The 26,242-nt window shown below is 43.2% G+C and overlaps 1 pseudogene; it reads right to left on the bottom strand.

Annotated features, from left to right (window-relative positions):
- Positions 1-29: 29 nt before the first annotated feature.
- On the bottom strand, positions 30-24,911 carry LOC114700320 (annotated as a pseudogene).
- Between the last annotated feature and the right edge of the window lie 1,331 nt (positions 24,912-26,242).

Genomic DNA, 26,242 nt, shown 5'->3' with positions numbered 1-26,242 from the left:
TCGCTGGCCCCGCCCACCCCGGCCCCGCCCTAGCGGCCGCGGACCGCCGCGTTGGTAAAGGGACACGCGGCCATTTTGGTAAAGGAGAGGTTTCCCTTTCGTTTCTGTCGCTCATTCATTCCGCAAACCTTTTTTGAGCGCCTTTCCGGACCCTGGCACCGGACCAGAAGTTTGGCGGCGCTGGACTGTGTGTCTCCTGGGGCTTTTATTCATTCCGTCCACTGCTCTGGGTGCTAAGACCAGAAAGTGTCACAGGACGAATTGAAACAATGTTCCGATCTTAATTGGCTTCATTCTCAATTCTAGAGTCAGACAATACTTAATAGAACAAAACACAGAACAAATGTTCCAACGAGCAGAGTAGCAAAAGCGGTCTTAGATCGATGAAAGGGGGCCTAGAGAAAGCAGAGACAAATCACTGGACTGTATGGAAGGTACTTAAAAAGTTGAGGCAGAACCAAAGAAAAACAACTGGGTAACAACAGTGTACTTTTGTGTGTGTGAAGATCAAGAAGAGGGAATTTCATTATCATTCAAGTAAATGTAGTCCTAGAAGATTTAAAAAAAAAAAAGCAAAACTGGTCTCAGCTAGATATGGCAACTAGCCTATAATCCAGGGGAGGAGAGAAGAGGGAGCAGGGTGGAGGCAGCAGAATCCAGAGTTCAACGTCATCCTTGGCTACATAATGAATTCAAAATCAGCCTGGACTACATGAGATCCTAAGTCAAAAGGCAGAGGGGGCTCAGCAGTTGATATGTACGACTTTTCCAGAAAAGTCCAGTTGGATTCCCAGAACTCACACTGGTCAGTTCACAACTACCTGTAACTCCAACGCCAAGGGATTCAACAACCCTCTTCTGGACTCTAGAGATACCTACACCCACGCACACGGCATACACGTACATAGGTACACAAACATACATGTAAATTAATATTTTAAGGGACATGGGAGCAAGGGACCAGTGACATGGCTCAACCTGTGAAGGCACTTGCTACTATGACTGACAACCCAATCTAAATTCAGACCTCAGAACCTGTGATGGTTTGAATAAAAATGGCCCTCATAGTGGTTTTTATTCCCAGCACTTGGCACTCAGGAGGCAGACGCAGGTGGATCTCTGTGAGTCAAGGCCAACCGGATCTACAGAGTGAGTTCCAGGACAGCCAAGACTACAAGGAGAAGCCCTGTCTTGAGAAGAAAAAGAAAACAAGAACGGCCCCCAGAGGCTCATACATTTGAATGCTTAGTCATCAGAAAGTGGCAGTATTTGAAAAGATTTAGAATGGTTAGGAGGTGTGTCCTTATTGGAAGAAATGTGTCATTGGGGGTGGGTCTTAAGGTTTCAAAAGCCCATGCCAGACCCAGTCTCTCAGTCTCTCTGTGGATCAGGATGTAGCTCTTACCTACTGTGGTAGTTTGAATGTAATTGCCCCCCCCCATGAACCCAAAGGGAGTGGTACTGTTTGGAGATGTGGCTTTGTTGAAGTAGGTGTGGCCTTGTTGGAGGAAGTGTGTGGCTGTGGGGGTTGGCTTTGAGGTCTCTTGCTCAAGCTTCACCTTGACAGACAGTCCACTTGCCTTCTGACCAAGGTGTAGCCAGCACCATGTCTGCCTGCATGCTGTGCTTCCTGCATGATGAAAATGGACTGAACTGAAAACCGTAAGCAAGCCACCCCATTGAATGTTTTCCTTATAAGAGTTGCCATGGTCTTTGTGTCTCTTCACAGCAATCGACACTCTTAAGACAGCTACTGTCCCAGCACCATGAAAGCTGCCATGCTTTCTGCTGTGATAATAGTGGACTGACCCTCTGAAACTGTAAGCCAGCCTCCAATTCACGGTGTCTCTTCACAGCAATAAAACAATGACTAAGACAGAACCCAACTGTGAAAGGAAAGAATAAATTCCTACAGATTGTCTTTTGACCATACTAGCATCAAGATGTGCTTGCACACAGACACACATATGTATGGTGATATTTTATTTGTACTGAAATGTGATTTTATTTGTATGTTAATAAATAAAGTTGCCTGGGGATCAGAGCTAATAGCAAGCCATAGCAGGGCCGGGCGTTGGTGGCGCATGCCTTTAATCCCAGCTCTTGGGAGGCAGAGCTAGGCAGATCTCTGTGTGTTCAAGGATACAGTCAGCCTGGAGACACACGCCTTTAATCTCAATACCAACCATAGAAGACCTGAAGGTCTGTACAGACAGGCAGTGATGAGGCAATCATATGGTTGGGTTTACAACCAATGAAGAAGGCAGAACAGAAAGTCTATATAATGACAAACACACAGGAAGTAGGTCTCTTGACTGAAGAGGATAGCTGCAGAAGTGAAGGGTAAGGCTCTTAGCTCTGACCTCTTGGGTCTTTGCATTGGCTCTGTGTTTCTTATTTAATAAGACAGTTACTTCTACACATATGTGCACACACATACACATTAGGTCTCAGACAATCCATATATCCAGAAATGAGCCCCAGCTGGACTATAGAAGGATTTCTGGTGGGTAAATAACGGCATCATGCCTCAGGACTTGTGAAACAGGTTTCCATCCCCCAAAAGGAGTCATTCCCTTACCCCAAGCTGAAAGGACCTATGGTTCTCCGTTGACTTATACCTGCGGCACATATCAGCATATACACACGCTAGCCTCCAGGCTCCTATAGTCCCTATTCACGAGCATATGTTACTCACTTCCAAGATCCTACACTAGCATCCTGACCCTCCTCACCTCCTCTTCTACCTAAAACTCCCAGGCCTGCTCCAATCATGGGCTGCTTCCCACCCCCAGCTACTCATCCTCCTATAACACACATGATTTTTCCATCCCCCACCCATGACCCTGCCCCACTCTCTTGCTTCTCTTAAAGATAGCCCTGGTCATCCACGTTCAGTCTACTTCTTTTTCTCTCTGCTCTAGATTCTTCCAGTTGCCTCTAGATATTTCCTCTCTTATTCACAATAAAAACTGTGCAATGGTAATGCACACCTTTAATCTCAGCACTCAGGAGGCAGAGGTAGGCAGATCCTTGTGAGTTCAAGACCAGCCTGGTCGACAGAGCTAGTTACAGGACAGCCAAGTCTACACAAGACTGCCCGGCCTCAAACCCTGTTTAAAAAAACAAACAAACCAACCAACAGCTAGGCGGTGGTAGCACATGCCTTTAATCCCAGCACTCAGGAGGCAGAGCCAGGTGGATCTCTGTGAGTTCAAGGCCAGCCTGGTCTACAGAGTGAGATCCAGGACAGTCAACAAAACTACGCGGAGAAACCCTGTCTCAGAAAAAAAAAAAAAAAAAACTTTCCCGTAGTGAAACAGCCATTTTGGTAGTTTCTTTACTGTACCCTTACATTTATTTATTTGTAAAAATAAATGTAAAAGAGAAGAGAGAAAGAAACTGATCTACTTGAGAAATTGGCATGATTTCTTATAAAGTTAAAAAACTGCCGGGCGGTGGTGGCGCACGCCTTTAATCCCAGCACTTGGGAGGCAGAGGCAGGCGGATCTTTGTGAGTTCGAGGCCAGCCTGGGCTACCAAGTGAGTTCCAGGAAAGGCGCAAAGCTACACAGAGAAACCTTGTCTCGAAAAACCAAAAAAAAAAAAACAAAAACAAAAAACTTTGAAGTAGGCATGGTGGCTCATGCCTTTGAGACTTGGCATTTGAAAGGCTGAAGGACTGATAGGAATTTGAGGCCACCTTGGGCCATAGAGACCCTGTCACGATGCACCCTCCTAAATCCTTTAGTTTGAGATTGGTGGGATGGAGTTCTAGGGTTGCAGGACTCTAATTTGATGTTTAAAATGGTCTCTTGGGGCCTCCTACAGATGTTAGGGGAAAAGTTTTTGCACCCCGATAAGCCTCTCTGCCGACTCAGCGATCCAAATCAGACCAAATTAGAAAAAGCCTTGGTTTAATGGGTAAAGCATTCCCAGGTGATTCTCCAGCCCCCTGGAGAGGAGATGGGGAAGAGAGATTTTAAAAAAAGCAAACTACATGTCTGTTTTCTGGGGTGCAGTTTAAACACCCTGTGGGAGTGGTCTTGAGCATCTCTGGGGGAGGAGCCATGTTTGGCAGGACTTTCTGAGGGACAGGGTCTGGGCAGAGAGATGGGGCTTCCACCAGAACATTAGGAGAGGGTGTTTTTTTTTGTTGTTGTTGTTTGTTTTTTTTTGTGTGTGTGTGTGTGTGTGTGTGTGTGTGTGTGTGTGTGTGTGTGTGTGTGTCTTTCCCCAATAAGCTAATTAAAGAGACAAGTAAAGAGCAGTAGAGAGAGGGAGATGTAATTGGAGCAGCTGGCATGCAGGTCCAACCGATACCATAGCACAAAGGTTTGGGTTTGGAATTTGGTCCTTGAGACAAGGGTCTCACAAGGGTAGCCCTGGCTGGCCCGAAACTCACTCTATAGACCAGGCTGACCTCTTGAATTCACAGAGACGGTCTTGCCTCTGGCTCCTGAGTGCTGGAATTAAGGATGTATGTGCCACCAAGGCATGAATGTGGTCACCACACAGAGAATACCACTCACTGCAACATGAAGTTTTTATCTACAAAGTTCATGCTGGAGCACCACACGGTGGAATGCCAAACAGAACATGCAAAGCACCCTCATGACAAATAAGCATATAGTTTTGTGTTGGGCCACACTCAGAGCTGTCCTGAGTACGTAACTGGCCACACTTAGAAAGAGGTGAGACCCCCGAAGGAAGTCACCGTTCTTTCAAATACCGAAATGAGCTTCTGATTTAAATAGAAGAATGGAGCAATGGGCAGGAGGTATTCACAATCAGGCAGTCCCGTGAGCAAGGTGTAGTCCTGGTGGACCACAGCCGTCCTGGTTCCACAAGGTTGGAGGAGCTGATTTACAGTCCTCACTAGAGAAGGGCACTGCCTGCCTGGAGATAACTCTTCTCCTCTCGGGAGCAGCCCAGTCATCACAGATAATTACCCTCATTTGGGGAGTGGTCTGTCCTTTGAGGCTTGTGGTTGCTCAGTGATAATTTCAGGCCCTTGTCATAAAAGTGTTTATGACAGCTCTCATTTTCCTGGAATCCAAGGTAACTGCAGGTTTGGGTGCAGTGGGTGGGGGCAGGAAGGGGAGACCGCATCTGGAACAGGACACTGTAAAACAATAGAACAAAATGAAGTCAGTGATCCCAGGCTTTCAACTTTCTTAGTCCTCCTGTGGCCCAGTTGAGAAGTACTTTTCAACAAAAACAGTTTCTAACAGCCCATTTAAAAAGAGCTTTGCTTTGCCGGGCGGTGGTGGCGCACGCCTTTAATCCCAGCACTCGGGAGACAGAGCCAGGCGGATCTCTGTGAGTTCGAGGCCAGCCTGGGCTACCAAGTGAGTACCAGGAAAAGGCACAAAGCTACACAGAGAAACCCTGTCTCGAAAAACCAAAATAATAATAATAATAAATAAATAAATAAAAAGAGCTTTGCGGGTGGCCCAGGCCTTTAATTCCACCACTCAGGAGGCAGAGGCAGATGGATGGTCAGGGACAGCCAGGAATACATAGAGATACCCTGTCTCAAAAATAAATAAGTTGTGGTTTCTGCCCTGGAGGACAAATAAGCAACAAGTAGTGAACAAGTGAATAAACTGTGGGAAGAGGAGCACTCTGAATGAAAGAAGCAGGGTGTGTGTGTGTGTGTGTGTGTGTGTGTGTGTGTGTGTGTGTCTGTGTCTGTGTCTGAGATAGAACAGTGATTCTCAACCTGTGGGTCGCGACCCCTTTGGAGGGTGGCTGACCCTTTCTCAGGGTTTGCCTAAGACCATCAGAAAACACGGCTGTTTACATTATGATTCATAACGGTAACAAAACCACAGTTGTAAAGTAGCAATGAAGTAATTTCATGGTCGGTGCTCACCACAACATGAGGCACTGTATTAAAGGGTCACAGCATCAGGAAGGTTGGGAACCACTGTGATAGAAGATAAAGGTGGGGAGGCGGCAACTGCAAAAGCCACAGAGGGCCAGGTCTGTGGTGATTCTTGCTCTAGTCTCTAACTAAAGAGTGCTGGGGTTCGTTTGTTTAAAATGTGCTTATTTATATGTCTGTGCCTGCCCGAGTTTATATGTTCTATTTTCATGCAGGAGCATGCCTGGAAGCCAGAGGAGTGTACTGGATCCCCCGGATCTGTATTTACAGGTAGTAATGAGCTCCTGTGTGGGTGCTAGGAACAGAACTTGGGTCCTTAACTACTTGGCCATCTCTCCAGCTCCCAGAACACAAGTTTAAAGAGATCCTGTCCAGAAGCTCTCCCAAGCAGCTCAACTGAGTCTCCAGGTGTCCCCACTACATAGATCACAGCAAGTTTAACCTAACCCCACAACTCTCAAAAATCACCTGAAAGAGACATTAAATCAGGAATTGCTCTACCCTCGTGCTTCTCATTAAGTAGGTATGAGGCGGGCCCTAAAATTCACATTTCCAAAAAGCTCCCTATTGTGATTTTTTTCATTTTATTAAAAAATAGAACTTAGGAGTAAACAATTAGGGAATAAACCTGAGAGATCCAGACAGGAATGGAGACAAAATCTTGCCTCTCTCCACTTACCGGATCAAAAGGGCTGAACAATCCCTCTACCCCTCTTCTTCCTCCTCCCTGTGTCCATCCATCTCTCTCTGAGTTGACCAGGGAACTCTGTGGTCCACCCCAGCCAGCTGAATATGGACTCCACTCACCAAACCAAGGTTGGACTCTATTGGTGGTCTCTGATCAATCAACACAAACAGATCTCTCCCAATATATTTTTGTCTAAGTAAAAAGGAAAGATTTTAACTCTAACACAGTAACACTATATACAATAAGAACAATTATCAGGCTGGAGAGATGGCTCAGAGGTTAAGAGCACTGGCTGCTCTTCCAGAGGTCCTGGGTTCAATTCCCAGAGACCATATGGTGGCTCACAACCATCTATAATGAGATCTGGTACCCTCTTCTGGTGTGCAGGTATGCATGCAGGCAGAACACTGTATACATAATAAACAAATCTTTTAAAGAAGGAAAATTATCAAGTCAGAATTACATTCACAATGTCCAGTCCATTTGTATTTGGCAAATCCAGAGAAAATACTTTATTATCTATCCTCTCTTGATGAGTCCAAAGTTTTGTACCTAATTTACTTTCTATCATGACTAATGAAAACTGTAACTATAACTGTCTAGTCTTCAATCCCATCAAAGACTGGAGAAGGATATAATATTACCTAAATAAACAGGAAGTGCAAAGCAAACAACTTCCAAAACTATAGAAATGACAGAAACAACTGGCTGCCTTGACAATCACCGAAGGTTCCTCTACAATGTTGGGGCATCCATCTTTGGCCTACAGGCCTAGAATATCTGATAGACTTTTCTGTGAAGCAGGAATTTTGAAGGACTGTCCTACCTTATCTTGGCAAAGTTCAGCAGTTTCTTTCTTTTGTGTACTGCTTGTCCAATTTGAAAAGCATTGTTTCAGCAGTCAAGGCAAAGGAAGTTTCTTGCCCAGTGGCTAACTTTGACACAAATGAAAGTAAACTCTTCATGGAGGTTTTTTGATGACCATCATCCTCTTTTGGGGTAAATTGGTGCTGCCAAGAGCAGGCATGTCTCACTGTCATGAAAAGCCCTTCTATGTTATTAAAACATTAAAATACCATATTCTGGCTGGGCAGTGGTGGTGCACGCCTTTAATCCCAGCACTCAGGAGGCAGAGGCAGACCGATCTCTGTGAGTTCGAGGCCAGCCTGGTCTACAGATTGAGATTCAGGACAGGCACCAAAACCCTGTCTTGAAAACAACAACAAAAATACTATATTCTGTAGGTCTCAGAATTATTTGAAGACCATTTATCTATTTAAAATATGATTGACCTTGAAAATATACCTATGTGGTTATAAGTTTGGTTGTTATAGATGACTAACTACTAACCTGTATTTCTTTATTATCCTAAGTGTTGGACCCCAAAATTTAGGGTCTCAAGTGGGCACTCCAAGAACCCAGACTCCAGTCCAGTTGATGCAATAGCAGGAGGATTTATTTAAGCTTCTATATAGAAGGGCAAACCCTGCTCCTAAGAGCAAGAGCCGCATCTTACTGCAGCCCCATAAGGGCTTATAAAGGAAAAACCCACAAAACCCACAAGATTACAATTCCCATACAATTTCGTTTCACAAGATCATGTCTGGGTACAGAGTGATCACAAAGGGGGTACAGTTACATCAACAGGTACATTCTTCCTGAAACCTCAAGGGGGTATCAGGGCAGGAGTGGAGTTTACACAAAGGTCACAGTGGTCCTTCCTGGAACACCTGCAACTATCCCAGTCACAGTTGAGCACATCTCTTAACAGAAATCTTTTTACATTGTTATATGGTTGCAGGGGAGATCGAACAATGGCTAAGTCAGGTTGCTTTTGGAACTAGATTTTTAGTTTCTCATTTCCTGGTGCTTGAAGTTTCTCTTTTCCTGAGGCTTGGGGATGTAAGCCTGAAGGGCTGGGGTCTTTCACTAAGTAGCCTTCAAGGACTAGAACTTTACATTATATTTTTAAATGAGCTGCATAGGTACAATATCATTTTTGTTTGTTTGTTTGTTTGTTTGTTTGTTTGTTTGTTGAGACAGGGTTTCTCTATAGTTTTGGTGCTTGTCCTGGATCTCGCTCTGTAGACCAGGTTGGCCTTGAACTCACAGAGATCTGCCTGCCTCTGCCTCCAGAGTGTTGGGATTAAAGGCGTGTGCCACCACCGCCTGGCTAGGTACAATATCTTAAACAAGAAATAAAAACATATAATACAGTATAACAAAAATAACCTTAAATTTGTATCAACATACAAAAATATCTTTTTGTTGTTGTTGTTGTTGTTTTTCGAGACAGGGTTTCTCTGTGTAGCTTTGCGCCTTTCCTGGAACTCACTCTGTAGCCCAGGCTGGCCTCGAACTTACAGAGATCCACCTGGCTCTGCCTCCCGAGTGCTGGGATTAAAGGCGTGCGCCACCACTGCCCGGCCAAAAATATCTTATACAAGAGTAGAAAAATGTAATTTTTTTTGTTTTGTTTTGTTTTGTTTTTACTCTTTGCTCTTTGGGGGCCTGCTGCCCAGCTCCCAAATACACAGAGACTTAATTCTTACTTATGAATGCCTGGTCTTAGCTTGACTTGTTTCTAGCCAGCTTTTCTAACTTCAGTTATCCCATTTCTCTTTAACTACATTTTGCCTCTGGGCATTTTACCTTTCTTTATTCTATGTATCTTTCTTTCCTTCCTTTTCCTTGGCTGGCTGTATGGCTGGGTGGCTGGGTGATTGGCCCGTGGTGTCCTCCTCTACTTCTTTTCTTGATCCTCCCTCTTCTTGTTTTCTTGAGCCTAGTTTTCTCCTCCTATTTATTTTCTCTGCCTGGAAACCCTGCCTATTTCTCTCTCTTGCCTAACTACTGGGCATCCAGCTCTTTATTAGACCAATCAGATGTTTTAGGCAAAGTAACACAGCTTTACAGAGTTAAATAAATGCAACATAAAAGAATGCAACATATCTTAGCATCACTAAACAAATAAACAAATGTAACACATCTTAAATATTCCATAACAGAAACATAGAATATGTTCTAACAAAAATAACCTTAAATTTGTATCAAAATACAAAAATCAATATCAATGTAAAATATTTGAGATTAATAGGCACTTTTTAGTTTAAAGTAGATTTAATAAGCTGCCTGTTTATCCTATCATTCCTATATCCCCCACACTTTTTTTTTCAGAAAGAGGTCCTTGAATCTAACTTCCATTGTTTAATTTCCTCCCTGACCATGACCAATACAACTTGCAATAGAACCCCTTAAATGATGCTAAACATCCATAACTCATCTATCAACCAAAAAACATTCACCCAACCTCTTGGGAATGTGGGTGTTGTGTTCTTAAAGTTACTTCTGGTTGTTTGGGGGCAATGGCATATTCAGGGGACCCTGAGAAAATTAAGATAAAGGTCAAGTCCTGGTAGAGGGAGCTATATTGTCCAGTCTCAGTGTGATGGGATAATGCAAGGCTTATCTAAAGTCCTAGCTAGAGTAATCTGTGAGGCTGGACCATCTTAGCTAACTTCCTTGAAATTGTCCAGAGTAGTTGTAGTCCAAAGCTGATCTTCAGGTGGTATTTGTCAGCTTAGTGGCATTACCACAATCCAGGTGGACGTCCTTGTGGGGCCCCATCTTCTTTTTGAAGACTTCAAACATTGCTGTCAGGAATGTTCATGGTTCACTGCAGAAATTTAAACATTTTAAATGCCATAGGCAACAGATCTCGAAGAGGTTAAAGGACTACAATCTACTAAGTACAGCCAGGATACACAGACTTAATTCCTAATTACCTGCTTCAGATTCAAGCCTGAAGTCACATACAGGAAGCTAGAAGAAGCCTAAATCTAGAATTAGTGGGTACTTTATATGACCATTTATATCACAACAGCAAGTTTAAATATATGTACATATATTAATCTTATAAATTTTGAGATACTATTTATACCTTAAAAAAAGTTTTAAAGAGTCAAAATAAATCCAAGGGATTATGAGATTAGTGACAATAGAATAGTCCCTTAATTTTGGTTTTTCCTCTGTCCCATATATACTAGGTGGCTCTTCTGACATGAAACAGAGACTTAGGATTGTCTCTTAACAAGCATACTTGGGTTTACAGAAGGAGAGAGCCACATTCCAACTCCAAAGCCAGCTTTAGTTTTTAATTGAGTTGGGATTACATTAAAAACCATCTGCCTAACATGTCTGTAGAGAACAGCAGAAACAAAGATTTATGAAATGGTATCCTGTTGGAAATGTGCTATACCGTTAGATCAATTTATTCCTTTTCTTAGGACATTTTCTCTGGGTAATTCGTCCCTTTTCTCCAGATGTCTCCTTTGTCTCATTGTGGTCTTCAGATTCTTTAGTTAGATGCTTTTATTCTCCTGGAAAGACAAAAACAAAACCCTGCACCAACCCTAACTTTGCAGAGTTTCCTTTTTGGCAGGTTATTTCTGATCAAAGAAAGATATTTGTTAGTCTTATAAGTTAATACAGATGGAATAGCCATGCAGTTTGATGAACTATCGACTCTCCTAATTAAGAGGTCTCTCCAGTTCAAATCTAATCTTTATCAATCTTGATGGTATCCATAGCTTTTCTTCTCCTGTGGAAACAAAAGAAAAACCTCTTCCGATTGTAACACATATCCTGATTTCCATTCTGAGGCCAACACATCTTTAAAGTATACAGGCTGATTTAATTCAGTTTTTTCTACTATCCAACAGGATAAAATTTCATTAATCTTCCCAAATGTTTGTTTTTGCTTTTCTCTATAGACATATAAGGAGAATGATCTTTTTGTAGTGCCAGTTCAATTAAAAATTAAAGCTTGCTTTCGAGTTGGAGTGTGGCTCTCACCTTCTGTAAACCCAAGCATACTTGTTAAAGAAAAATCCAAAATCTCTGTCTCATGTCAGAAGAGCCACCTGATATGGGACAGAAGAAAACCAAAATTAAGGAACTATTCTATTGCTACTAATCTCATAATCCTTTGGTTCTATTTTGACTCTTTAAAACTTTTCTTAAGGTATAATTATTATCTTGGGCTGGAGAGACAGCTCAGAGGTTAAGAGCACTGGCTGTTCTTCCAGAGGTCCTGATTTCAATTCCCAGCAACCACATGGTTACTCACAACCATCTGTAATGAGATCTGGTGCCCTCTTCTGGTGTACAGGCAGAACACTGTATACATAATAAATAAATAAATCTTAAATATTATCTCAAAATTTATAAAATTAATATATGTACATGTATTTAAACTTGCTTAAATTAATGATCATACAGAGTACTGATTCTAAATTAATCTAGCTTAATCTAGCTTCCTGTACATGATTTTGGGTTTGAGTTTCTATCAGGAAACTAGGAATTAAGTTTTTTGTGCTCTGGATATACTTAACGAATTATGGTCTTTTAACCTCTCTGAGATCTGCTGCATATGAAATTTAAAATGTTTAGGTTTTCTTCAGTGAACCATGACCATTTCTAACAGTGACCTTTGAAGTCTCCAAAAGGATGATGGGGCCCCACAACGATTCTGCCTGGATTGTGGTATTTCCACTAAGCTGACAAACATCATCCAAAGATCAGCTTTGGACTACAAATTGCTCAGGACAATTTCAGGACCTGAGATGGTCCAGCCTTGTGCACTATACCAGCCAGGACTTCAGATAAGCCCTACTCTTTCCCATTACACAGAGATTGGCAATAATTAATACAGCCAGCTCTCCCAGGACTTGACCATTATTTCAATTTTGTCAGGGTTCCCTAGAGATGCCATTGCCCCCCTAGACAACAGGCAGTAGTCTAGAGAACATGTTGCCCACATTCCCAAGAGGTGGGGTGGATAGCTTTTGGTCATTCAGTGTGTTATGGATATTTGTCATTGTTTAGGGGAGTTGGTTACAAGTTGTTATTGGTAATGGTCAGGGAAAAAAGGCTAAACAAAGGAGATCAGACTCAGAGATCTCATTTTGAAAAGTAAAAAAGGGATATAAAAATGATAAGATAAAAGAGTAGATTCTTGAATCTACTTTAAACCAAAAAAACAACTACTAGTCTTAAATATTTTACATTGGTATGGATTTTTGTATATAGTTAAAAAATTGAGCTTATTTTTGTTACTATATATATATATATATATATATATATATATAATTTCTACTCTTGTTTAAGATATTGTTGTATATTGATACAAATTTAAGGTTATTTTTGTTAGAACATACTGCATATACATTTTTACTCTTGTTTAAGGTATTGTACTTATGCAGCTTATTTAATAATGTAATGTAAATTTCTAGTCCTTGAAAGTTATTATTACAAACTATTTAGGATAATAAAGAAATACAGGTTAGTAGTTAGTTACCTATTACAATCAAACTTGTAGTCATATTAGGTATGTTTTCAAGGTCAAACAGATATTTTATGTAGACAGTTCAAACACTTCAGAGATCTACAGAATACTTAAGATGTTTTAATAACATAAGGTTTTTGTTTTTTGCTTTTTTTTTTTTAATGTCAATGAGACATGTCTGTTCCTGGCAGCACCAAACTACTTTAGAGAAGATGATGGGCATTTAAGAAACTCCATATGGAGTTTACTTTCTTTGTGGCAAAAGTTAATCACCGGGCAAGAAACTGCCTTTGCCTCAACTGCCGATAGTATCGTGTTCAAACTGGACAGGCAGGACACAAAAGAAAGTCACTGCTAAACTTTGCCAAGACAAGGCAGGACAGTCCTTCAAAAGTACTGCTTCACAGAAAAGTCTGTCAGATATTCTAGGACTGTAGGCCAAAGATGGATGCCCCAACATTACAGAGAAACCTTGGGTGAATGTCCATGCAACCAGCTGTTTTTGTCATTTCTTAGTTTTGGAAGTTGTTTGCTCTGTACTTCCTGTTTACTCAGGTATTATTATATCCTTCTCAGTCTCTGATGGAATTAAAGACTAGATAGATATAGTTTTCTTTGTTACCAAATTCAGAAAAGAAACTCACAAAAGAGATGTAAAGTGTATAAGGTTAAGAGGCATAAAAAGATAGTTTTGGGTTAATGATGCAAGTTAGGATAGAAAGTAAATTAGTTACAAAACTTTGGACTCACCAAGATAGGATAGATAATGGAGTATTTTCTCTGAATTTGCCAAATGCAAATAAGCTGGATATTGTTAATGTAATTCTTACCTGTATATATTTGCACATAATTATTGTAACTTATTGTATATAGTTTTACTATGTTAGTTAAAACCTTCCCTTTTTATTTAGACAAAAGGGGGAGCTGAAAAGATGGTTCAGTGGTTAAGAGCATCTGATTGCTCTTCCAGAGGTCCTGAGTTCAATTCTCGGCAACCACATGGTGGCTCACAACCATCTGTAATGAGATCTGGCAATCTCTTCTGGTCTGCAGGCATACATGCAGACAGAACACTGTATACATAATACATAAATTAAATCTTTTTTAAAAGGGGGTGGGGAAATGTTGTGTGATATTTTGATCGCATTCTGACAAGTTTACTTTGAGTCAGAGAGGGCAGAACTAGCCACTAGCTAACCAAAATTAACCATAGAAGTCTTAGATTGAGAACAGATAAGAGACAGAAAGTAGTAAGGTGAGGCTGAGAGAGGATCTCAAGCTTTTGGGTTAAGGAACAGAAGAGAGAGGAGGTCACTGGTGGCTTCTCCACTTCTCTGATCATTCAGGTTCTTACCCCAATATCTGACTCCCAATATTTAACTGATAAAGAATAATTAGATAAACATCATATTGGCCCACATGGAGAAGCTGTTCTTGGGAAATTTCAATACCTCTAGCCCTATTTCATTGTTCTATGACCCTAGCTTCCTCTCTCCACCATGTTTTCCATTGTAACTGAGGACCAGCTTCCAATATTGCTGTAGCTAAATCTTTCCAGTCTTGTGGAATACTTCTGTTCTGAATGGCCCATGAATTTAACATCTGCTTCACAAAAGGTGAATGCATACTATATGAAACTATTGCTTCCTTAAATCTCCTCAAATCTAACGTTTCAACAGGATTTCAGTTAGCTTCTATACAGACTTGGAGATGCCTGTCATCTGGTAGTCATTCTTGTATGGTAACTGGATAAGTTAAGGTTGGTTTTCTAATAATCTTGGGATACTCCTCTTCAATTTCATAATGTAATTGTGTGGTTGGTTTTGCTTTAAATTCCTCTATGTATGAATATTTTTCTTATTTTCATAAGTAGGTTTTCTAAAGCTTGTATCTTATAAGTAGTAAGTCATTCTAAGGCTTGTATCTTATCAAATTTTTCTTATTGTTAGTAAGTCTTCCTAAGGCTTACACCTTCCTAAAGCTTGTCAATACTATCTTATCAATAGTAAGTCTTTCTAAGGTTTGTATCTAATTAGTCAAATTATATTTGGCACATTTATCAAGCCACTTTTTTAAGGATAAAGGATAAAATACGAATTGCCAAGTTGATAATAATTGTGATCAATGTTATGTCAGTCAATGCCAGCTAAGTTGTTTATCCCCTCATTTATTTTTTTGATTTTCAAGCCATCCATAGTAGCACTAAACAGGGTCCTAACTCCCTGCATTGTGATATTTCCAATTCTTTTTGTTTGTTTGTTTTTTGTTTTTTCGAGACAGGGTTTTTCTGTGTAGCTTTGGCACCTTTCCTAGAACTCACTCCGTAACCCAGGCTGGCCTTGAACTCACAGAGATCCATCTGCCTCTGCCTCCCGAGTGCAGGGATTAAAGGTGTGTGCCACCACCACCTGGCTGATATTTCCAGTTCTTAACATGAGAAGATTTTCCTCAAAAACAAACTTAATTTGCCACTTAAAAATTCTCAATCGTCTTGCCAGCTCTGATGATGCTGCCGGCGGTGTAGCTGGAGATGTGCAGGGGGTTAATCAGCAGCAGTGATGGTGTTAGGCTGTGCTGACATGGAGGGAGGGCACAGCAGGGGTCCCTGTGGCTGCTTTCGCACCCTGTGGGGAGGGGGTGAGCAATCTGTGGAGCCAACGTAAGGAAACCAGTAGGAGAAATCTGTGTGGCTGTGCAGCAGCCTGGGACAGGACTGCCCCTCCTGTTGGTGGGGGTGGCTAGCTTGATAGCTCAGCACAACCGTGCAAGGCGGTCCATTCAGCAGTTTGAGGCCACGGCAGCAGCAGTAAAAGCCGGAGCCTGGGGCCACAGCGGGTGTGGGCTGCAGTGGTGGGTGTGTGTGTGTGTGTGGTGGGTGTGTGGGGTGGGGGCTGGGGGGGGGGGTGTTGCCTAGCCAGGCAGCTGGACTATTTCTGCTCTGCCCTGGTGCTTGTTCTGTCCATGGGAGGCCTGGGAGCGGAGCAGTTGGCTTGCTCGGCTCCACCCAGGTATTTGTGCTGGCTATGCAGAGAATGGGAGGGAGCGGCCTGAGAAGTGGGTGCGAGGGATAAATGGGCAGGAGAAGCCTCCTTGGCTAGAACGTGGTGTTGGGAACTACAGAGCTGCCTGAATGACAGGGCCAGAGATGAACGACTGACTCAGTCAGCTGCAGAGCTAGCTGGTGGGTGGCTGCACAGATCACAATGAGAAAGGCCTTTGGTGGGAAAAGCAGGTGACCCGCGGTGGCATGGGGTCAGGCGCGAAGTGGCACCTTTAAAAGCCGCCATGTGATATCTCCATGTGTTGGGCGCCAGATATTGAGATTTTTTTCTTTTTGTTTTATTAAAAAAATAAAATTCAGGAGTAAATACTAAGGAATAAACCTGAGAGATCCAAGAGCAACCGAGACATGATCCTGCCTCTCTCCACTTCCCAGATCAAAAGGACTGTGCAACCCCTTGACCCCCCCCCCCCCCCCCGTGTGTCCTTTTATCTCCCTCTGAGTTGGACAGGGAACTCTATGGTCCACTCCAGCCAGCTGAGTGTGAACTCTGCTCTCTGAACCGAGGTCAGACTCTTTTGGTGGTCTTGAAGCAATCAACACAAATAGATCTCCCCCAACAGCTCTCAGGAGATGCTGTAGGTCCAGAGCCACATTTGGAGAGCCACTAATGTGATTCATGTCAAAAGACAAAACTAAGCCATGAGGAGACAGTGCACGACTCTTAACCTAGCACTCCTAGCAGATCTCTGAGTTCATAGGTCAGCCTGGTCTACAGAGCAAGTTCCAGAACACCAAGGCTACACAGAGAAACCCTGTCTTGAAAATAACAAAACAAGAAAAAGATAAAACCTCAGGGGCTTGGGTGTAGCTCAGTGGTGGAGCATTTGCCTAGCATAGCAATCTAAAGGAAGAAAGACTAAATGACGATACATTTTAAAGATTTTATAATTACATTTAGTTAGTTATTTTGTGTGTGTGCACATGTGTGTCATAACACTCATGGTGCTGGAGTCAGTTTTGTCCTTCCTGTGTGGGATTTGGGGATCAAACCCAGGTCATTAGGCTTGACGGTAATTGCCTCATCTCCTGGCTCTTAAGAATCTTTTTTTTTTTTTTGGTTTTTTGAGACAGGGTTTCTCTGTGTAGCTTTGGCGCCTTTCCTGGAGCTCACTCTGTAGCCCAGGCTGGCCTCAAACTCATAGAGATCTGCCTGCCTCTGTCTCCTGAGTGCTGGGATTAGAGGCGTGCGCCACCACCGCTCGGCCCCTTAAGCATCTTAATTGGCCATTGTTTGCCATTCTAGACTCAGAGAACACCTCGTGACATAACATGGAACTGTCCCAGTGGGCAATGAGCAGAGAAGGTTGGTTCCATAATTTTTACTTGAAATATGTGTGAGTTCTTTTGAGAGAGTACACATGTTTGTGCAGAGGCCAGAGAACAGGAATGTTTTATCTCCTTTTGAGAAAGGGTCTCTCTTTACTGGCCTGGAGCTCAGCAATTAGGCTAGACTGGCTGGCCAGCAACCCCAGGATCCTCCTGTCTCAGCCTCCACAGCACTGGGAATACAAGCATATGCTGAAACACAGTGCTGTGGAATATTTACTTTTGCAAGTGTCACAGCTCTAGAGGGAAAGGTATTCTCTTGTTGGGGAGTCAGGCAATACCTATAGCTGTGTTCTCAATCCTGCTCCTGTCCGTTACAGCTCAGCTCTGCTCTGCTCCACTCCACTATGGGAGTTTCCCAATAGAGATGTCCATTGCTTTTCAGCTCTGCGCTGGCAAAAGAAGGTCTTCACCCAAAACTTATTCAAGAGATTTATTGGAAGGGGAGAATCCAGGAGAGTGGCTGCCTCTGCCAGGGTGGAAAAAGGGCAACTGCCAACTGAACAAGCACAGGGCTTATATAGGGCTTCTTAGGGGTGGAGTTTTTCCAGGGAGAAGATTTTCAGGGTGGGAATTGGTCAGATTTCAATCCCTGAGCTTGAGCAAGCTCAGAGATTGACTACATGTCATACTCAGGGACTGGTTGGTTTTCCTGCTCAGGGATTGGTTGGTTTTGTGCTCAGTTGGTCAGGGGCAGAGTGTGTTTCTTTGGCTCTGGTTTCAGGGTCAGAGTGTGTTTCTTTCACTGGCTGTCCCTTTTACCCTACAACTTTAACTAGGCAAAGATGTGTTACATTTGTTTGTGCTGCATTTATTTAATGATGTAAAGATGTGCTGCTTTGCCTGCCTAAGGCACCTGATTGGTCTAATAAAAAGCTGAATGGCCAATAGCTAGGCGGCAGAGGGAAAGGCAGGGTTGGTGGGCAGAGAGAATAAGTAGGAGGAGGAATCTAGGCTTGAGAAAATGAGAGAGAAGAGAATGAGGGAGAAAAAGAGTGAGACACCCAGGGCCTACCAGCCAGGCAGCCATCACCCAGCCAGACACCAAGTAGGACATTCAGAATGAAAGAAAGGTAAAAAGCCCCAAGGTAAAACGTAGATGAAGAGAAACGGGTTAACAAAAGTTATGAGAGCTAGCAAGAAATGAGCCTAAGTTAAGGTCAAGCATTCATAACTAATAATAAGTCTCTGTGTCATGACTTGGGTGCTAGTTGGTGGCCTAAAAGAAAGCCTGATACAGACAGGGATTTGGGGGTTCAAACTCTGGTTCTCATGCCTACCGGGGAAGCTCTACCAATGGAGCTACCTTCCCCCGCATTGTTTTTACATTTTCATGGGCAAGAAAAGTCTGAATAAAGCAGAAAGAGAAAAATTAAAGGATAATGAATCATTTTGAAGTTATTTTTCTTATAAAGGTTAAAGCAGAGCAGGGGGCATTTCCTTATCTTGGCAGACAAAACCAGCCTGTTAGGAAACTTTGCTCCCCATCCTCATATCTTCTCAGACGAACAACTAAAACGATGTGAAGTTCATCGTGAGTGACTCCCATTGTGTTTTGGCTATCACTCTACTCTACAGGAGTACAGTCCCACGGCCCCCACGGATGGTTTTTATTTTATTTTCTTCTCTATGAGTTTTCTTCAGTATCCATTACTATGGAAAGTAATGGCTTTCTTGTTTTCTTAAGTGACAACCGCTGTTCCATACTAAACAGCACAGACATACTTTTGCCCTTAGGAAATGAGAGATAAGTTATTTTTAAAGCATTATGCAACAATCAATTAGTTATAATCATGATAAAAGTAAGAATGGAAAGATACAGATTACCATGAGAAAACTTCAGTAGTTATATATCCACTTATCCAGGAATCTAAGCCAATCTGGGAGAAGGGGGGGCTGTGACATGAAAGCTGAGCCCTATGACTGTGGACTATTCCTTTACACTGTGTAAATATATGTCACTGTGATTGGTTTAATAAAGAAGCTGACTGGCCAATAGCTGGACAGGATAAAGTTAGGTGGGAGAAGCAGACTAAGGACACTAGGAAGAATTGTAGAGTCAGAGTAGTTGCCATCCAGACATGGAGAGGAAACAGGAGGTGCAAGATGAAAGAGAGGTAACACCATGTGACAGAATGTAGATTAACAGAAATGGGTTAATTTAAGTTGTAAGAGTTAGCTAGTAATATGCCTGAGCTATTGGCAGAGCATTTATAATTAATATTAAATCTCTGTGTGTTTATTTTGGAGCCAGCGGTCCTGACAAAAACTTTGCCTACATATAACAAGTTGGAGTTTGCTAGGCAAAGAAAGGAGGCATGGAACAATCTAGATAATAGAAACAGCATGTCCAAGGGAAGCTACCTGAAGAGATAAACATATGACTTAGGGACCAAATAAACTGTCTTTTTGTCATGGGTCAGTTAGAAGGATGAGTGAAAGGGCCAGGAAGAGATGTGTTTGCAATGAAACTCAGCTCCTAAATTCCCTCAAGATGGAGCTGGGGCTGTAGCTCAATAGGTAGAGTGCTTGCCTAGCATTCCCAAATCCCTGTCCTCAATCCCAGCTCTGCATACAACCGGGCATTGTAGCAAATGGACCTCAGGACTGAGGAAGTGGAAGCAAGAGGATTAAGAGTCCAAGATGATCTTTGCTACAGGCTTGTGTAGCTCAGACTAGCCTTAAACCCTATGTAACAAGGATGCCCATGAATTCTTGGTCCCCCTGCCTTTACCTTCCCAGTGCTGGGATTATAGGTATGGGCACCACACCTAACCACTAGCTAAAGTACTTTGGATAAGTCTCAGTTTCCTTACTAGAAACTGGATGAAGTAACAGAAATCCAAAACAAACTCAAAAGTATACTTTGGGCTGACATAACTGCCATGAGTGGACTTTCAGAGTTAGGTCAGCTTTGGCCAGGCATGGCAGGTGCCCCCGAATCCATTCTGCTAGGGTGTTCTTGGCTCTGCTCTGTTTTCCTCTGCCCTGCTTCATGTCTCAAATAGGTTCCAGAGACAGCCAGGACCACAACACCTCCCCTCTATATCCATGGAGAAAACATCTTTGTTTGCAGTCTGTCTCAGAGAAATAAGTTTCATCCTTCTCCTCCTCCTGGCCTAGGTCTGTCCATCCTTGATCCAGTCATAGTTAAGGAAGATGGAGCTCCTATGATTAGTTTAAAATCTGTTCTCTTGGAGCTAAAGGAACTGAACCGTCCAGAGCCACCGTCCTCCCTTCCTCTGCCCTGCCAGTGCCAAGCTGGGGGAGCTTTAATTCAGTGTACTATAAAGCACCTGCCAATGAGGCCCGCAACAAATAGCAGCTATTAGTGATCTCACTCCAGGGAGTTTTGCCCAGGTCAACTAAATAACATTTTGTTATTAATATTAATATCGAGTCAGTCTTGTTCCAAAAAGAGATTGAAGACTGTGACTACTTTTCGCTGGCAGTGCTGGGGCAGCCCCCATCCAGCTTCTCCCGTCTATTCCTATCGTTTCTGCTCTGCCCTTCTTCATTTGGCTATTTGGTCAGCAAATGTTAAAAGAGTTAGTATCAGGCATTTTACTAAAAACTAAAACTTCCAAAGTGAACAAGTTTCAGGAAACTTGGTGAATAGAGGAGTCAGTGACAGACACTTCTAACACAGTGTGAAGAGCACTGTAAAAGAGGTGTGTGCTACCATCTTTTTGTGTGTGTGTGTATATATGCTTTTGAAGCATGGGAGGATGTAAGAAGGAGCAACTAGTTCTGTAACAGATCCCCAGACCTTAGCACAAATGACACTACTTTGGAGGCACCGTTCTGACCTTAAAACCCAGCGCTTAGGCCCCAACACCTGCCAATATGGGAACAAAGACCCAGTCCATCAAAGACCTGTTCCATAGTTTCAGGAAAGTCCCTAAATGTTCTAATCTTGCTTTCTGGCCTCTGTAGTTCTGCTTCTTGCTAACTGAAGTGTGACAACCAGGACGTGGTTTTTGTGCATAAAAAGCAAAAGGCTGCAAGACTTGAAGGTACATGGCTTGGGTAAGTTCCCTGTGCAGCTAGTGGCCAGCAATAAATACTTCCTTTTCAGCTTTAAGAGTGTCTGTGAGGTGGTCTCTCGTGGGCTTACCTTGAAACAGTTCCCTGCAGGGCTAAACAAATATGGTAACATCTGTGTTGGTTCTTGAAGGATGCGTGGAAGTTTATCTGGCTAATGCAGCCTCCTTCTCCCATTCCGGGTTGACTCCCGCTGTGTCAGAACTCTCCATTGCAAGTGGCAAGGTTGGAACTCTAGAAATGGACTCTCTCCTACTATAGGGGAAAGGAAATATGTTGTCTCATGTCTATTAAAACAGATTTCAAACCTGATAGATTTCCGTTATGAAATGAAAGTACAGAACTCAGTTTTTCTCCTTTGCTGGTTCTGCTTCTGGTTCTTTATCTGAGCTGGGACTGTAGCTCAGTGACAGATGCCTTGCCTAGCACATACAAAGGAGTTCAATCCCCAGTACTGTCAAAGAACTTTATCTACATGGTAGTCCCAGCCAGGACCAGCTTTTATCCTCCACCAAGCTGTAGCCTGGCAGAAAAGATGGCGTACCCATACATGGTCCCAGGAAAGTAATACCATTGGCTATGATTGAGTCAAATGCCCATTCCTGAACCAATCATGGCAACCAGTGCAGAATAATGCTCTGATGGGTGGACTCCAATTAATGGATTCACATGCTCCCACCCCCAAATTCCAGAATATTTCATTCAATATACCAGATTCTGCAACCACAGTTCTGAGGGGCTCTTAAAGCCCAGAGGGTTCTCTGGCTTTACAAATTCAGAAACATATTGGATTCTCAGCAGACAAAGAACAATGGTGTCACTCACTGTAGATTTAAAGTAGGAAGTAAGGTTGGGAATCTGGTTCCCTCTGGAGATAACCTCAAGGCACTCAGGTTAGTCTGAGGTTCAGTGCTTTGCACTGGGTCTTTCTTTCCTCCCCCTGCCGATTCTTTCTAACCTCAGATTCCTCATCCAGAAAATGGGACTAACATTAGCACTGATTGGCTGGATGGCACCTGGAATTTTCAGATTCTTCTAGGAAATTCAAACTAGGATGAGAAGAGTTGACTCTCTGATTGTTGTTTTTGTTGTTGTTGTTTGTTGGTTTGTTTTTAGGACAGAATGAAGCAAACCTACAAAGATTGACAGGAGTCCCCAGGTCTGGGGCCAGCAGGGGGGAGGCAGGGAAGGCATGAAGGCAGCCAGGGAAGTACCAGCCCAGGAGACGGGCAACTCTGCCTGCCGTAAGGGCCTCTCTGAACTCTAGCTGGCAGTCTCTACGAGAGCGACCCAATTCAAAGCCAAACTACAAGGGAGCCCACTGATTCTGTTCACAGAGGTCAACTGCATGGGAACAGGGTCAGATAGAGGCAGGAGTGTGATTTCAGGGCTACAGGTGAAAGAGATCGGCTGACTGCCATTACTGCCTGTGAAATGTTTAGAACTATGTCTGGCATGTCAAAATGTTTTTAATAGCTGAGGGTGGTGGAGCAAACCCATCATTGATCCCTGTACTGAGGAGACTGAGGCAGACAGGGGGATGGAGAGTTCAAGGCCAGTTTAGGGTAAACAGCAAGACCCTGTCTCAAAAACAAAATAAAACAAACAAACAACAAAAACCAACACCAACACCAACAAAACCCAGCGGGGTATACATAACCAGAAGCCCACAGTAAGGGCTGCTGTTTAAGAGGGATAATGAACCCGCACAGTTGCTCTCTTACAAGACAATGAAAGGTCAATAGTCCATAGCCCTAACCAACCAACCGATGTAAAGCCACCTAGAACACAGGCATTACCTGTTATCTGTTGACGGTGTTCAGACAAGAAAGGAGCTTTAAAGGCTGGAAATGTGGCTCTGTGGGTAAGAGTTCTTGCAATGCCCACTGGAGGGCCTGAGTTCAGATTCCAGCACTCACATCAAAAAAAAAGAATAAAAACTGGATGTAACTGTCACTCCAGCACTGACGTGGCAGAGACAAGAAGATCACTGAGGTTATGGCCCTCAGCCTAACTGAGACCCTGTCTCAAAGGAATTAGGTGGAGAAGACTGGTTGAGTAGGACACCTGAAGTCCTCTGGACTTTGCATTCATGTGCATCCACACTTTGTATATCACACACACACACACACACACACACACACACACACACACACACAGGAGGGAGAGTAGATGGAAAAAGGAAAGGAGGGTAAAGAAAGAGATTCACTGAGTCCCAGGCAAATCTTAGATCTAGACACACACACGCGCGCGTGCACACACACACACACACACACACACACACACACACACACACACATACACTCACACTCCATTTCCTGCCTTCCCTTGTAGCTGGTTACTGAAGTCAGTGACTCTCTCCTGACACACAGAATTGGGGAAGAAACCATGAAATGACAAGCCACAGGACACATGTATTACCATTTTTTTTTTAACCTGTAAAGTTGCAACATCTTGGTTCCCAACAGCACATGTAATAACTATTATTAGTTAATTAAGTTATCTCTCAAACAAGATCTAAACTCTCAGTGTGTTGTTGAACAATATATATAGATAGATAAGATATCATATATATCTCATAGGGTTTCACTGGAGCTTAAGATATTCCTGTCTCGGCCTCTACAGTGCTGGGATTAGAGGCATTTACCACCATTAGTCCCCCCCCTTTTTAAATGGCACATAAAAAATGCTGATGCTTATGATGAACAGATGAATCTAAGTTATGACAAAAGAGAAGAACCCTCTGCCTTGCATAAATGGCTATAAACTGAGATCTGTGCTAGGATATGACTGGTTTTCATTGTTTGTTTTGTTTAAGATGCCAGTCCACGTTCACTGAGGTAGCAGGCACTTGGGTTTTGAAGAAGCCATGATTGCCTAGCCAGACTCCAACGAGCATCTCCAGCTGCCAGGCCTGCTTAATAATCTGTTTGTGTAGCTCAGTGGAGGGGCTGGCACTATCTTTCTGCTGCTAAATGGCAAAGCTGCAGTTGTTGTGGGGGCCTGGGAACCAACCTCAAATTTTGGCACAATCTGCCATCTTTTCCTGTGTATTGAAGAAGAGCATCCAGGTGGTCTCGGAGAAAAAGATTTGGTCATAAGCTTTACATCCCTGACAGTAGCAAACAAAATGGCAAGGAAGCTCTTGGTGGGGGAAAATGTAGCTAGCCACCACTGGGTATTGCTGGAGAGACACAGGATGCTTGATGATGCAGACCTTGGTCTGGATGTCCTTGGCAGGCAGGCATTCTAATTCTCCATGGAATACCAGGAAAAGGAGGCTGGGGCCCAGGAGCTGGTGTGTACGTATGCTGACTTGGGGAGCAGTTCTTTATAATCAAAAAAGTAGCATTTGAATTGAGCCGTGCAGCTCTTGGAGGGCACGTCTGCGTAGGATGCTCCCCGAGGCCAGTCTCCCCAGTACGTCACGGGCCAGGAGGACTGGCTGTTTGGCCAGTTTGGACCCTGTGGTTGGCAAGAAGTTGAGCCCCAGCAGAAGCAGCAAGCAGGCCAGCTCTTCACACCTGCTATGATTCGGGCCCTCCCAGTTCATCCACCTTGAGTGGCTCATCCATGTTGGTCACAGCCTTCAGGACCCGTGACCAAGATGGCCCTAAGCCCTAACGCCTATGAAGCCCAGAAGACGGTGTTGGGTCCTCTGGAACTGGAGTTACGGGTAGTTGTGAAACACCATGAAGGTGCTGGGAATCAAATTCAGGTCCTCTAGAAGAAAAACCAGTGCTCTTAATCACTGAGCCATCTCTCCAGCTTGCCTGGATTTAAATTTATTTTATTTTATGTTTTTATTTTTTTTATTTTGGTTTTTCAAGACAGGGTTTCTCTGTGTAGCTTTTGGTGCCTTTCCTGGAACTCACTTGGTAGCCCAGGCTGGCCTTGAACTCGCAGAGATCCGCCTGCCTCTGCCTCCGCCTGCCTCTGCCTCCCTAGTGCTAGGATTAAAGGCGTGCACCACCACCACCTGGCTTTTAAATTTATTTTAAAATAAGATCTCACTCTGTAGCCCAGGCTGGCCTTAAACTTTCCATGTTTAAGGAATGTTCAGCCCCCCCCTCCCCCCCCAGTGCTGGGATTATAGGTGTGGCTTTTTTTTTTTTTAATAGTTGAATTGATCAGACTTTGGAGGCTTCTGGACTTCTTGAATCATATTTTAAAAGGCTGCCCTTATGACAAAATGATAAAGGAATTTGTCTACGATTTGATGGTGGGGTCTAACTCAAGGCCCTGCACTTGCTAGGCAAGTGCTCTATGGTGGAGCTACATGATCAGCCCTTGTTTTATTTTGATTTTCAGACAAGGTCTCACTATGTAGCTCAAGCTCACCTTGTGGCTCAGGCTAGCCTTGAACTCTCAGAATTTTCCTGCTGTCATCAATGGTTTTTAGGCCTGCCTGCAACACCATATTCTATTGCCCATTCTTTTTTTTTTTTTTTTTTTTTTTTTTTTTTGTTTTTCGAGACAGGGTTTCTCTGTGTAGCTTTGCGCCTTTCCTGGAACTCACTTGGTAGCCCAGGCTGGCCTCGAACTCACAGAGATCCGCCTGCCTCTGCCTCCCGGGTGCTGGGATTAAAGGCATGTGCCACCACCGCCCGGCTTCTTTTTTTTTTTTTTTTTTTTTAAGACTGCCACTCTACACAACCCTGGCTGTCCTAGAACTCGATATATAAGCTAGGCCTGCCTTAAACTCATAGAGAGCCACCTGTCTCTGCCTCCTGAGTGCTGGGATTAGAGGTGTGATCTAACATGCCCATTGCTTTTTAAATAACTGTATAGCTTTAAAAAAAAAAAAAAGGTAACTCATCGATTTGCTTGGCTTCTATTTTGGTGTGCAGTGTGTGACGTATGTAATCCAAACCGTGTTGTTTG

This window comes from Peromyscus leucopus, chromosome 1 (assembly GCF_004664715.2).
Source record: "Peromyscus leucopus breed LL Stock chromosome 1, UCI_PerLeu_2.1, whole genome shotgun sequence".
Lineage (NCBI taxonomy): Eukaryota > Metazoa > Chordata > Mammalia > Rodentia > Cricetidae > Peromyscus > Peromyscus leucopus.
This window is presented reverse-complemented; position numbering and strand designations above follow the sequence as displayed.